Below are 15,543 nucleotides of genomic sequence, written 5' to 3' on the forward strand. Positions count from 1 at the left end.
CTTTCTCCCAGACCCACTCTCCTTAGGCCTCCTGCCCCGGGTGTCTGGGCCAGCCAGACCCCTTGCAGCCTCAGCATCCCCCAACAGCCAGCTGATCATCAAATCCTGTCAATGACAGATCCTAAGCCCACCTCAGACCAACCCCGATGTCCCACTTGCCAGTTGGAGGCCTGGCCTCTACTCAGAGCCTTGACATCACTGTCCTCCGATCTGGCTGGTGACCACAGTGGCCACCCACTCTGCCTGCGGTTGCCTTGGTCCACACTACCATGAGTTCCCTTCCTGGAAAGGATCCAAAGATCCCATCACACATCTCAGCCACCTTTGCCTGGACCCCACAGGACAGGATTCAGACCTGCCCCTGACCTCCCTACTGGCCCTCTGTGTCCTGAGCACACGGCACCCTGGTATCTCTCTGCCATAGCCCATTTTGGGTCTGCTGCCTGAAAACCGGTTCTCTCCTCCTGAGCATGGAGGGCCCTGGGTAATCTTGAGAGGCGACGAGCGCATTGCCTCCTTCCAGAGCCTTAGCAACTTGATGGATGTTATGGAATAAATGAATGAATTCTTCTCCAAAAGAGGGAGCAGAGGTTCTGTTCCTTCTGTACACCATCATCACGGAATCAGAGCACATCTGAGATGGCGGGACATAGCAATCCTCTGCTCCTCTTCATTGATTACAGGGAAACTGAGGCAGAGGTGGAGCCAGTCCCTGGCCTCCTGACTCCCAGGACAGGCCAGAGTCTATGAGACCACAGTCTTCCGGAGGGGACTCCCAACCTGCAAACCCGGACCCTGGGCTCCCCACGGCTGGAGCAAATGCCTCTGTAGGTCCTCCCCCTGGAAAGTCCTCCCCGAGGGACCCTCCAGACAGAAGGATGGGACACTAACTCAGGACTCTCGAGGGTTCTTGGGGCACCTTTGAGAAGAGTCCAAGGCACTAAAATTGGATTCTCAAGAATAAACAACCAAACGGCTTAGTTGGAATCCTACTTGGAAAGTATGCCTACCTGTATCCCTATGCTGCTTAGACACTCCACCTCAGCAAAACCCCGCTAGGCACTGGGGCCCCGGGTTCCCTGCATCTCGCCCACTGTGTCGGCTAAGACCATTTCAGCTACAAGTATGAAACCTGACACAAGTGGCTTGTGTGATAAGGAAAGCAGTGGCCTTTTCCAAGGAAGGACTCTTGGCTCGAGACTCACCCGTTTGGCCCCTTGGTGGAATCCTTCTCTCTCCTTCCTTCCCTCCCTCCCTTTCCTTCCTTCCTTCCTTCCCTCCCTCCCTCCCTTTCCTTCCTTCCTTCCTTCCCTCCCTCCCTACCTCCCCTTCCTTCCCTCCCTCCCTACCTCCCCTTCCTTCCTTCCCTCCCTCCCCTTCTTCCCTCCCTCCCTCCCTCCTCCCTCCCTTCCTTCCTTCCTTCCCTCCTCCTCCTCCTCCTCCTCCTCCTTCTCCCTTCCCTCCCTCCCTCCCTTCCTCCATTCCTCTCTTCCTTCCCTCCTTCCTTTCTCCCCCTCTCTCTCGGTGTCTCTCTCTCTTTCTTTCCGTGGAGTCTCTCTCTGTTGCCCAGGCTGGAGTGCAGTGGCGGGATCTCGGCTCACTGCAAGCTCCACGCCCCCGGGTTCACGCCATTCTTCTGCTTCAGCCTCCCGAGTAGCTGGGACTATAGGTGCCCGCCACATCGCCCGGCTAGTTTTTTGTATTTCTAGTACAGACGGGGATTCACCCTGTTAGCCAGGATGGTCTCGATCTCCTGACCTCGTGATCCGCCCGTCTCGGCCTCCCAAAGTGCTGGGATTACAGGCTTGAGCCACCACGCCCGGCTAATTTTTTGCATTTTTTTAGTAGAGACGGGGTTTCACCGTGTTAGCCAGGATGGTCTCGATCTCCTGACCTCATGATCCGCCCGCCTCGGCCTCCCAAAGTGCTGGGATTACAGGCGGGAGCCACCACACTGGCCTTGCCCCTTTCTTCTTACCAGCCAAGAAACCTTTCCCAGCATTCCTCAATAGCCACCCTCACATCTCATTGGCTAGGATTGGGTCACATGCCCCAGGCTAAGCCAATCATTGTCTAGGAGAATCATTGGCTTAGCCAATCAGAGCCTATGCCTGAGGCACACAGGGCAGTGCCTAGACCACAGGACAAAGTTGGGCTCTGTCAGCAAGGAAGGAGGGGTGGCTGTTGGGCAGCCTGCGAGGCTGTCACCCATGTCCCCTCACTTGTTCTGACAAAGGTTTTCATAAAAGAGCCACCTCTAGCCTGTCATGGTGGGACCATCAGATGTCCCTGTGCCCTCCAGGGTCTGGGCAACGTGAGGTTCTGGTAGGAGGAGAAGGCCACTTTGTAGAAGTCTCGAGGGCCTGGAAGAAGACATCTCTTCCCAGACAGTCCATTTAGTGTAGCTCGGGCCGTCCCTTGCCATCCTGTGTCTAGGAGGTGGCCTGGTGAGTGTGGACTCATCAGGAGTCGGGCCTCTCTTCCTGCTGTGGCCCTCAGTCCAGCCGTGAGCTCAGCCACCACCTCCCCAGTGCACACATTGGCCAGACAGGCACCAGCAGTGCCTGCCTTGGGTGCCATCGGGGCCTGGCCTGAACTCTTCACCAAGCGCGGCTCACAAACGAGCTCACTTCATCCTCACACCAGCCCCAGGCGTTGCTGCCATCGAGAGCTAGGGAAAGGGCAGGACAGAGGTTGAAGGAAGTCACTCAGAGTCCCACAGCTGGAACGTGGGATTCTAACCCGGGGCTCACACCGTCGCCCACACCCATCCAGGTGAAAGTTTGTTTTAAAAATTACATATAATTCACATGCCATGATATTCACTATTTTTAAGTGTACAATTTAGTGGTTATTTACAAGGTTGTACAACCACCACCATAATCAATTTTAGAACAAGTTCATCATCCCCAAATGAAACCATCACTTCTTAGCAGTCACCCCTTCCTCCGCAACCAGTCCCTGTAAACCACGAATCTACTTTCTGTCTCCAAGGACTTGCCTACTCTGGACATTTCACATGATGTGATTATATGGCATTTGGTCCTGGGTGCGTGGAAAATCTTCCTTCACTTCACATAGTGTTTCATCCTTGCCGTGGCCTGTGTTAGCACTTTCTTCTTTTTATTGTCAAATAACATCCCACTGTGTGAGAAGTCCACATCGTGTTTATTTGGTCATCAGTGGATGGACATTTGGATTGCTTCTACGCCCTGGCTCTTGTGAGTAATCCTGCTGTAAATATGTGTGCGCATGTTTTGTTTTGTTTTGTTTTGAGACGGAGTCTCGCTCCATTGCCCAGGCTGGAGTGCAGTGGTGTGATCTCAGCTCACTGCAACCTTTGCCTCCTGGGTTCAAATGATTCTCCTGCCTCAGCCTCCCAAGTAGCTGGGACTACAAGTACTCGCCACCACACCCAGCTAATTTTTGTATTTTTAGTAGAGACGGAGTTTCACCATGTTGGGCAGGATGGTCTCCATCTCCTGACCTCGTGATCTGCCCGCCTCAGCCTCCCAAAGTGCTGGGATTACAGGCGTGAGCCACTGCGCCTGACCGTGTGTACATGTTTTTGTGTGGATAGGTGTTTGCGTTCTTCTAGGGCAGGTACCTGAGAGTGGGATCTCTGGGTGGACGTCATTTTGACAAAATGAAAGTGCACCCTTATTTAAGAGGTTAGTGGATGCCATCAGGGTGTCCTGAGTGCTGGAGAGGGAGTTGGGAGTTGGGACTCTGGTCTGGGCTGTACTGTGTGGTAACTATAGGACCTTGGTCAAAGGCCTTCTCTGGGTTGGTCACGATGACAAGGGGGCAGGAGTGGACGGGTCCAGCCCTTAGTGGGTACTTGCATTCCCCCAGTCCCTGGGGAAGGAGCCAAGGTTTTTCTGACACCTGTGCTGGGAGAGATGATGATACCCATCTAGAGGGCAGAGAAGGAACAGGACGTGGGCCTGAGCCCTGGCTCCTGGACAGAGCCTTCTGCTGCTCAGAGCCAGGAAGACAGCATCTTCCTGCTGTAATCGCCACCAATTTTCATTTGCACTTTAATGCCTACACCATTTTACTCTATTGTGTCTCCTTAGACTTGAAAGTAAACCTTAGCTCATTCTAATGAAAGCTATGCAAAGCTCAGCCAGAAATTTAATTGTATTTACTAAGAAGCTAATAAATATTTACTACAAATCTCGTTGCTCCGTAAAATTGAAGACGGTACTTTCTGCATCCTTTTTCAACTGTGAGGCCAGGCTGGGGAAGAGGGGGAGACAGTCTGGGAAGGAGAGAGGAAGGATCAGACTTGTCTCCTTGTTAGAGCTAAACTGTGGTCCTCCCTCCAGTGTTTTCCGCAATGGGAACCCATCACTTGCCATGACTTTGATCTGAGCTGGATCATTTTATTCAGAAGGAAAGCTTTCTTACAAGCAATTCATTTCCGTTGCATTTCCAAACCAGATCTATTTGATTATGCATGGAAAGCTTACAACATTTTCCACTGAGACGGTTTTTGAATTAACTGAAAACTTAGCTGTTTCATAATTTCTGAATTGTAGATTTTTGGCTCCCCTTCTTGGTCTCGTAAGTCCATCGATAGGTCTTTTTAAATCTGAAATTTGCCATAGGCTGAGTCCTCAAAGAAAGATATATACCCTTGACATTTGAAAGAAATTAATGGAAAATCACTAAAACCTTTCAAATGCTACATCGAAATGTAGTTACAGCTCTTTCCTCAGGCCCAGTGAGGATTTAATCATAGCAAAATCTTAACGTTTAATATTGAAATCTTTATCCAGGAGACCCCACCAAAAAATGCCTTGCGGGGGCAGCTCAGCATTTCCCAGACGTGCTGGGAGTGCTCTCTGGCTCTAATTTGGAGCTGTGGCAACTGGAAGATGAACCTGTGACCCTGGCTTTTACCAACTGAAAGTCTAAGGCTCCAGAGAAGTCAGAGCCCCAAGGGCTAAAGCATGAACCATGGTTGGGGGTTCTCGGGGTGGGGGGAACTCGCCAACGGCTGCTTCCTGTGTGCCTCCAGAATCCTCAGGAGCTCAGAGCCTCTCAGCGTATGTGTCACACCTGCTCAGGTGCTGTTGGCTGAAGCAAGTTACGTGGCCGGCCCAAACGGAAGGAGTGGGGAGCAGATCCTCTCCATAGAAGGAACAAAGTCAGATGCCAAGGGGCATGGGCGCAGAGATAGGAGGACGGTGTAGCCACCCTGCAGTCCGCACTGAGCCCTGCCAGCACCACATTCATGGGCTGCTGCACCCGTTCCCTGGTCGTGGTGAGTGCGGGCTGCTGACAGCACACCCACCTCCTTTCCAGAGCACAGCCTTGGCCAACAGGAGCCACACACCCTGGCTGTGCTCTTCCTCACTGCCTGGGACTCACTGCCAATGGCTGGCTGGGACCCCCTTTCTTCAAGGCGGGACAACACCCTTGAACCAAGGTGAGCCCACACCCTTGCTCGGCTCTTTCCCCTTCCCTGTACCGCTGTCTTCACTCTGTCCCAGGCGTTTATTGAACAGCCTTCCCTCAATAAGCCACATATCCCGAATCCCTGCTCTGGCTTCACTTACCGGGACCTCCAGGGCCACGACGGTGCTTTCCAAGGATGGTCCATGGAGTTTCCTGCCCAGCATGCTTTTCAACACTGTGGCCTGACACTCCTTCTGAGATGGGGGAGGTCTGTGTCCCCTCCCCTTGAGTCTGGGCAGGCCGGTGACTTGCTTGTAGCCAGTAGGGTATGGCAGAAGTGACACTATGTGACGTCTGATGGTGGTCGTCAGTGTGGCACAGGAACACCCACTCTCACAGCTGCCAGACTGCCTGCCGGCTGTGAGGAGGCCTGGGGCACCTCTGTGGGCGGACGCCTGGCCAGCCCCACACTAGTCAACTCCAGCCATTGTCCGATGGCAACTGCAGGACAGACTCCAGCTAAACCTTGCCCAAGTTCCTGAACCCCAGAAATCTGGAGAGATGAAAAAAAATATCGTTGTTGCTTAAGCCACTAGGTTTTTTGTTTGTTTGTTTGTTTGTTTGTTTGAGACAGAGTTTCACTCTTGTTGCCCCCAGCCTGGAGTGCAATGGCACGATCTTGGTTCACTGCAACCTCTGCCTCCCTGGTTCAAGTGATTCTCCTGCCTCAGCCTCCCGAGTAGCTAGGATTACAGTCACGCGCCACTGTGTCTGGCTAATTTCGTATTTTTAGTAGAGATGGGGTTTCTCCATGTTGGTCAGGCTCATCTCAAACTCCCGCCCTCATGTGATCTGCCTGCCTCAGCCTCCCAAAGTGCTGGGATTACGCGCATCAGCCACCACTCCTGGCTGAATGATCTTTTTTCTCTGTTGGAAACCCTGGAAGCCTGCCCATCTCCAGAGGGACAGAGGTGGCTCTGGGTCTCCTCTCAGACTTCTGCATCTCCAACCTGCTGGAGCAGGCCCGCGCCCTGGGGCGTGTGTCTCTGAAAGAGGAGCTAGAGTGTCAAGGACTAGGAGAGTGGGGAGGGGCCAGGAAACACGTGGCCCTGAGGTCAGAGCTCTCAGGAGTTGGGATTCCGTGTAGAGATGCTGGTGTTTATACCCAGCCCTCAGGGGCTGCCCACTCTTCAGTCTTTGCAGGGAGGCTGAGGATGGTGAACAGGTTGGGGAAGGAAGAGGGGAGCATGAGCAGGGTCAGGGACTGGTAGGGAAGGAATAATGAGTGGTAGGGAGTGGCAGTCATGGGGGGAATTGCAAGGGGGTTGTGGGGAGAATAAGGGAGGATGGTGGGGGAACTAGTTGGGGAAGTGGGGGGAGAATAGGACGATGAGGAGGGATGGGGGAAATGCTGGTGGGGGGAAATGGTGGTGGGTATAAGGGATGGGAGAGACGGGTAGAGTGGGTATCAGGGAAGGGCTTGGAGGAAATTCCAGCACTTTTGAAATTTTCCCAGCTTCAATGCATCTAAATGATGCTACTGGATTTTGCCTCGTTATGAAAAGCACTAGAAGTTGTGTGTTTAGGCCGGCCGCAGTGGCTCATGCCTGGGTGGTAATCCCAACACTTTGGGAGGCTGAGGCGGGCGGACCACAAGGTCAGGAGATCGAGACCATCCTGGCTAACACGGTGAAACCTCGTCTCCACTAAAAATACAAAAATTAGCCAGGCGTGGTGACAGGTGCCTGTAGTCCCTGCTACTTGGGAGGCTGAGGCAGGAGAATGGCGTGAACCCGGGAGGCAGAGCTCACAGTGAGCGGAGATCGCGCCACCGCAGTCCAGCCTGGGTGACGGAGCAAGACTCCATCTCAAACAAACAAACAAACAAACAAAAAAACAAACAAAAAAAAAAACAAAAACAGTTGTATGTTTAGGCTGATTTTTTTTTTAAATTCTTGACCACATGTCAGAGATTCTATTGCATTTTTAGGGTTTCAGGTCCTTTGACTACCCACTGGCAGCTGGACCCTCATTCAAGGACAAAAAGCCCCACAACTCACAGTTCTGAAAACAGTATCAGCGAGTTGGTGGCTGCCCCACTTCAGAGTCCACACAGGGTTATGAAGCCCAGGTGGAGCGAAGTTAAAGAGGCAGGGAGGAAGGGTGGCTACTGGCTCACCTTTGTGGGGCTCACAGGAGGGGAGGGCAATGAAAGACCCCCAGCCTGGCTGGGCAGCTTTACAGGGTTTACAGTTTAACAGGTTCAGAAAAGACCCCATTCTTCAACTGTCCAGTGGACAGAGTGAACAAATGAATATTTCTTTTATTTTTTGAGACGGAGTCTCGCTCTGTCGCCCAGGCTGGAGTGCAGTGGCGCGATCTAGGCTCACTGCAAGCTCTGCCTCCTGGGTTCACGCCATTCTCCTGCCTCAGCCTCCCGAGTAGCTGGGACTACAGGCGCCCGCCTCCTCGCCCGGCTAGTTTTTCGTATTTTTTAGTGGAGACGGGGTTTCACCGTGTTAGCCAGGATGGTCTTGATCTCCTGACCTCGTGATCCGCCCGTCTCGGCCTCCCAAAGTGCTGGGATCACAGGCTTGAGCCACTGCACCCGGCCACGAATGAATATTTCAAAGACACACAGCAGATGTTACTCTTGATGGGACCAGAGCAAGCTCGGTTCTTATTCATCTTTAAGAATGGAGATGTAATCCCAGCACTTTGGGAGGCCGAGACGGGCGGATCACGAGGTCAGGAGATTGAGACCATCCTGGCAAACACGGTGAAACCCCGTCTCTACTAAAAAATACAAAAAACTAGCCGGGCGAGGTGGCGGGCGCCTGTGGTCCCAGCTGCTCGGGAGGCTGAGACAGGAGAATGGCGTAAACCCGGGAGGCGGAGCTTGCAGTGAGCTGAGATCCGTCCACTACACTCCAGCCTGGGCGACAGAGCAGGACACCGTCTCAAAAAAAAAAAAAATGGAGAAAAAAAAAAAAGAATGCAGGTTCTAGACAAACTGGAGAATTTTTCTTTAATCGCTGGGGTATTTTTTCTTTAATCCTATCCTTTTTTTTTTTTTTTTTTTTTTTTGGAGACAAAGGCTCACTCTGTCGTCCAGGCTGGAGTGCAGTGGCATGATCTCAGCTCACTGCAACCTCCACCTCCCGGGTTCAAGCAATTCTCCTGCCTCAACCTCCCAAGTAGCTGGGACTACAGGTGCCTGCCACCATGCCTGGCTAATTTTTGTACAGAAGGGGTTTCATCATGTTGGTCAGGCTGGTCTCAAACTCCTGATTTCAAGTGATCCGTCCTCCTCAGCCTTCCAAAGTGCTGGGATTACAGGCGTGAGCCACTTTGCCCCGCCTCTTTAACCCTATTCTAACTTTTGTTTTCTTTTGGGAATCAGGAGATGTCACATCTACCCAAGTGAACACTAGGAAGAGGCATCCAAGTTCCACTTCCTAATTACCCTGGGAACTTGAGACAGCCCACGCCTACTCAAATCATTTCCCCAGGGAGGACCACGGCAGGGGAGGCCCAGGGAGGACCACGGCAGGGGAGGCCCAGGGAGGACCACGGCAGGGGGAGGCCCAGGGAGGACCACGGCAGGGGAGGCCCAGGGAGGACCACGGCAGGGGGAGGCCCAGGGAGGACCACGGCAGGGGGAGGCCCAGGGAGGACCACGGCAGGGGAGGCCCAGGGAGGAATGGCATCCTTTCTGGGGGTGACCTGGAAGTGGCTGCTCAGAGAACTTCTGTTCTGGGGTGCTGGCTGCACAGTTCCGGCATCTGTAGTTGCAGAATGAGGTGCCCCACTAGAAGAGCAAAATCCCCAAACCAAAGTTAGAGCATCCGATTTTGGTTCCTTAACCATCTGCAGGGAAATTTTTTAGTTTGCCACATACTCAAAAAGAAACAGCAAGGGAGGAAAGGACATTTCCCGTGACCAAGCCGTCGGGGACAGCCACTCGAGGCTTCATCCTGAGTGCTCGAGGGCCCAACCTGGCAGGAACTTACCCTCCTCCAGCGGCTTCATGGGGTGGCCTCACACGAGCCTGGTGACTGACTCTTAAACAGACTGGTGCCTACATTATACCCCAAAAGAGGAGATGTGCATCACCCCAGAGGTATAGGAACGAGCCCAAGACAACTGGGCCGGGGGCCACAGCGTCCGCAGAGAGCCCGGGTGGATGCTCACTCCAGTTTTTGGTCCCTTTAATCATGGCCTAAGGCTCCCTACACTTTTGAAAGGAGATCTTAGCTTTCGGAAGGATTGCTGGTGTTCAGCAAATTCTTGTCAAACTGATGAAGCCGAGTTATTTCCATAGCTTGCTAATTCCAAAGAGAGTATTCACTTTAAGAAGCTCTTAGGCCAGGCGCGGTGGCTCACGCCTGTAATCCCAGCACTTTGGGAGGCTGAGGCGGGTGGATCACGAGGTCAGGAGATCGAGACCATCCTGGCTAACACAGTGAAACCCTGTCTCTACTAAAAATACAAAAAAATTAAAAAATTAGCGGGCCATGGTGGCAGGCGCCTGTAGTCCCAACTACTCAGGAGGCTGAGGCAGGAGAATGGCGTGAACCCAGGAGGCAGAGCTTGCAGTGAGCCGAGATAGCACCACTGCACTCCAGCTTGGGCGACAGAGCAAGACTCTGTCTCAAAAAAAAAAACAAAAAAAAAAGGTAGCTCTTGGACTGTCATTTCAATGGTGAATGCCCCCGTGACATGAGTTGATTTGGGTACCTTTAGAAAATAGTAGAGGAAGCTGGGTGCAGTGGCTCACGCCTGTAGTCCTAGCACTCTGGGAGGCCAAGGTGGGCAGATTGCTCGAGCCCAGGAGTTCGAGACCAGCCTGGGCAACATGGTAAAACCCCATCTCTACAAAAAAATACAAAAATTATCCAGGCGTGGTGGCACATACCTGTAGTCTCAGCTACTCTAGAGGCTGAGATGGGAGGATTGGCTGAGCTTAGGAGGTCGAGGCTGCAGTGGGCCATGATTGTGCCACTATACTCCAGTCTGAGTGACAGTGAGGCCCCATCAAAAAAAAAAAAAGACACAAATGCAATTAGGCTGTCCCACACATAACCTGGGTAAGAAGAACAAAGTCAGAGCTGGTCATTGAAACAACTCCCAGAGAGAAACAACGGCAGGGGTTGAGAGTGGATTCTTTTTTGGGGTAGGGGCAGGGGACAGGGTCTTGTTCTGTCACCCAGGCTAGAATGCAGTGGTGCAATCATGGCTCACTACAGCTTCAATCCCCCAGGCTCAAGCGGTCCTCCCACCTTAGCCTCCTGAGTAGCTGAGATCACAGGCACATGCTACCATGCCTGGCTAATTTTTAAATTTTTTGTAGAGACGGGGTCTCACTTTGTTGTCCAAACTGGTCTCAAACTCTCGGGCCTAAGTGATCCTCCTGCTTTGGCCTCCCAAATAGCTGGCGTTACAGGCAAGAGCCACCATTCCTACACACACACACACATTATATATATACACACAACACACATATCTATATATACGTATATATACACGTGTGTGTGTGTATATATATATTTTTTGAGCCAGGTTCTTGATTGGCCTGGACTGGGTGGAGGTCTGGCCATGAGTTTCTTTCACGTTCACACTTGGTGAGGCCAGGGGGTGGCCAAAGACCCTCAGTCTTTTTCTTTTTCTTTTCTTTTTTTTTATTTTTTGAGACAGGGTCTCACTCTGTCACCCAGGCTGGAGTGCAGTGAAGCAGCCTTAGCTCACTGCAGCCTTGACCATCTGGGCTCAAATGATCCTCCCACCTCAGCTTCCCAAGTAGCTGGGACTACAGGCAGACACCACCATGTCCAGCTATTTATTTATTTTTGATATTTTGTAAAGACAGAGTCTCATTATGTTGTCCAGACTAATCTCGGACTCTTGGACTCAAGTGCTCCTCCTGCCTCCCACAGTGCTGGGATTACAGGCATGAGTCATGGCCCTCGGCCAGACTCCAATCTTCAGCCCCGCAAATGCACTTCAAATTCACACATTAAATACGAGAATTCAAGACAGATTCCTCTGACTCGTCCAGACAGATGGCCCTACTCTAAGCTTCTCCAGTGTGGACATGCCAGAGCCAGTCTCAGCTCTTGAGCCCAGCTCTGGGCCACGGTCCTGTGCGGGCAGTTACTTATTATGAAGCATGACACAGTGAAACTGGAGGCGTATGGACAGGACAGATGAGACTTGGGGTGGATGGCCCACTCACCCATTCACTCATTCATTCATTCAACTAAGTTGAATGTTCTGAGGGCTGCCCAGGGCTTCCTACCATGGAGAGTGAGCATGGTCTCCACCCTCTGCAGGCCACGGGCATCCCTGGGGAGTGGGAACCAGCCAGAAGGACCAAAGCCTCTGGCAGAGAACTGGGTGGCAAGAGGAGGCCTGGCGTTCTCTGCTCAGCACAGTTCAGGAGCACAAGTTGGTTGACCCATGATCTTACTTATTTATTTATTTATTTAGACAGAGTCTCACTCTGTCGCCCAGGCTGGAGTGCAGTGGTGCGATCTTGGCTCACTGCAACCTCTGCCTCCCGGGTCCAAGCGATTTTCCTGCCTCAGCCTCCCAAGTAGCTGGGACTACAGGCGTGCACCAACATGCCTGGCTAATGTTCATATTTTTAGTAGAGACGGGGTTTCACCATGTTGGCCAGGCTGGTCTCAAACTCCTGACCTCAAGTGATCCGCCCACCTTGCCCTCCCAAAGTGCCGGGATTACAGGCGTGAGCCACTGCACCCAGCTCCTAGTGTTGTTTTAATCATGTGGGGGCAGATATCATTTTTAGCCACAGCAATTGATTGTGGAGCCAAGAGTTAAAACACCTTTCACATACAGAGGAAAGACAGGCTGATCCTTCCACAGTATTACAGTGACAGCTTCCAAAAGACCTGTGCCTTTCTTCTGGATTATCGTGGCACCCCCTCAGGACACATTGGCCTCATGGTCCTCACCAGCCCTGGCTGCCTTCTCGAAGCTCCCTTGGGGTAGGGCAGGCCAACTAATTTCCGCTCTACAAAAGGGGAAACCCAGGGCCAGGAGGTACAGAAGTGTCTTCCTAAGAGCATACGGTTAGTCATGAGTTGAGTTCTGCTTTTTCGATTTCTGGTGGAGAATTCTCCAGCTCTAGTGATTCCTCATGGGTTCCTTTTTCCTAGGGAGCTCACCACCTTTATTTTTGGGGGGACTTCTTGGCAAGAAGAGCTGGGGGCTTGTCCTGTGGTGCCCTTCATGCTCCAGGCACAAAGCCACTGTGCCAGGCCAGGGGCCCATTTGGGGGTGGATATCATGGGTTTATCATGCATTTGCCTGAAGTTCAACAGATGTTTATCGGCTGGAAGAAAGTGAAGATTAAATAGAAGGTTAGTTTTGATAGAATACAAGCTGCCAATTAAACTTTACAGTGGTCGCCCCATCTCAGAGTAAAACCAAAGTCCTGCCAGGACCCAAAAGGCCGTGGATGTCTGACTCCCCATGCCCCTACCCCACCCTCGTGTCTATCCTCCGTGCTTGTCCCCCTGTGCACGGGCTGCAGGCACATTGGCCACTGCGAGCAGCTCAGCAAAAGCTGCCCTTTGGGAACAGCAGTGATGTGGCCAGAGCCATCTTGGCACACAGACCATGCCCTGTGGATGCCACGTGCCATTTTCTCTCCATTGGTTCTGAAGTGGAGTTTTTAAAAAGGACTAGACATGTTTCTATAGCATTTGGAGTTGACACTAAACAAACCTAATATGTATTCATTTAAAAACTAGATCAGCACTTTGAGAGGCCGACGCAGGTGGATCACCGGGGTCAGGAGTTCGAGACCAGCCTGGTCAGCATGGGGAAACCCTGTCTCTACTAAAAATACAAAAATTAGCCGGGCGTGGTGGCAGGCATCTGTAATCCCAGCTTCTTGGGAGGCTAAGGCAGCAGAATCACTTGAACCCGGGAGGTGGAGGCTGCAGTGAGCCAAGACCAAGCCACTGCACTCCAGACTGGGTGACAGAGGGAGACTCCGTCTAAACAACAATAACATCAAGCCAGGCACAGGGGCTCACACCTGTAATTCTAGCACTTTGGGAGGCAGAGGCAGGGGGATCACTTGAAGCCAGGAGTTCGAGATCACCCCGACCACCATGGCAAAACCCCCCATCTCTACTAAAATTTAATAAATAAATAAATAAATAAATAAATAAATAAATTAGCAAGGTGTGGTGGCGCACATGGGAGGCGGAGGTTGCAGTGAGCCAAGATCGTGCCACTGCACTCCAGCCTGGGCAACAGAGTGAGACCCTGTCTCAAATAAACAAACCAGATCAATAGGGCCTGCCTGTTGGGCGCCCACCATCACTTCTGTGGCAGCCACCAGATGAAAGGCAATGCCCCATCCCCTGCTTGCTCTGCCTCAAAGATGGAGGCACCTGATGGTTTCCAGTGTTGGGTGTTATTCCTCTGGAAAAGTCCCAGATGTGGGGTCACTGGGTTGAGAGGGATTGGCCTCTGTTTTCAGCACTCAGGACGCTTGTGTTATCAGTTGCTGTCCACAGCTGCGTGCCAATTTTCACTCCCCCAGCTCCCACTTGCTGGAACTGAGAGTCAACTGTGGTCTGTTCATGACACAAGATAATGTCCCATGGTGGTTCAAATTTATCTGATGCTCAACAGATGTTTATTGGCTGGAAGAAAGTGAAGATCAAATATGAGGTTAGTTTTGATAGAATACAAGTTGTCAATCAAACTTTACAGTGGGTGCCCCATCTCAGACTAAAGTCCTGTCAGGACCCAAAAGGCCATGGATGTCCAGCTCCCCATGCCCCTACCCCACCCTGTTGTCTATCCTCGGCGCCTCTCTCCCTGTGCATTGGCTGCAGGCACATTGACCTCGTGGAGTGCTCACCGACTATGGGGCCTCTGGCCAGGCTATTCCCTCTGCCTGGGCGCTCTCCCCACTGGTCCCGCGGGTCTGCCTCCTTATCTCAGGTCTAACATTCACAGGGCACCTCCTCTGCTGCCCTCCCTGGCCTCTCCCTCTAGGCCTCCCCTCTCCCTCCCCTGCATTGCTTTCTCTGTAGCTCTCATAGATTCACTTGTGGTTATCTGTTCTCTGTCTCCACCCACAAGAAAGTAAGCTCTGAAAGGCCAGGCATGCAGTTGGTTTTGTGCTGGTGGAGAGCTGGGGGGTGGGGCGTCCCCACTGAGCAGCTCTGGACTGAATGAACACGGGGAAGGAGGATGGGGTCGCTTCCGTCCCGCAGCCTGTGACCCTACAGACTTGTCCTCAGCCTCGGGGGATGAGGGAGGGCACTGCATGTGCCTCTGTTCATGGTGGGAGGCATAGTGCAATGTTGACAAATTAGATAATTTCTGTACTTTTCGAACATTTCGTTTCATTAATCCAAGACTTAATTTGGACCCAATAATTTCCCCCCTCCTAATTTCCAATGTGCAGGGAGGACCAGGGCTCACTTCCTTGGCTGTTGCCAGGTGAGATGAGTTGGGCCCTCCAAGGGCCCGCCAACCACTGGTTTTCCTGGCTGAGTGGAGTGGGTTGCTGAGGGCTGGGGCTGAGTTGCTTAGGATGAGGTTGGGGTTGGGGGCCACAGAGGGGCTATTCTGAGCCTGCAGGTTGAGGACAGTGATGAGGCAGAGTGGTGCGGCCTCTGAATGGGATTTTAAGGAAGGCATGAGGTGTTCACAGTGAGCTTAATGAGTTTTGCTTCATCCCAATCCTCTTCCCGGTCTCCCATGATGCCTTCAGCAGAAGATGCTTTTTCTTAGGAGCGTGATGGAGATGGATCTATTTTCAGAAGGCATTAAAGGTCGAGGTGGGCCAGGTGAGGTGGCTCACGCCTATAATCTCAGCACTTTGGCAGGCTGAAGTGAGTGGGTCACCTGAGGTCAGGAGTTCAAGAACAGCCTGACCAACATGGTGAATCCCTGTCTCTACTAAAAAAACCCCAAAAATTAGCCAAGCATGGTGGCGGGCACCTGTAATCCCAGCTACTCAAGAGGCTGAGGCAGGAGAATTGCCTGAACCTGGGATACTGAGGTTGCAGTGAGCCAACATCACACCGTTGCACTCCAGCCTGGGCAACAGAGCGAGACTATGTCTCAAAAATAAAGGAAAGA

Source organism: Rhinopithecus roxellana, chromosome 5 (genome assembly GCF_007565055.1).
Source record: "Rhinopithecus roxellana isolate Shanxi Qingling chromosome 5, ASM756505v1, whole genome shotgun sequence".
NCBI lineage: Eukaryota > Metazoa > Chordata > Mammalia > Primates > Cercopithecidae > Rhinopithecus > Rhinopithecus roxellana.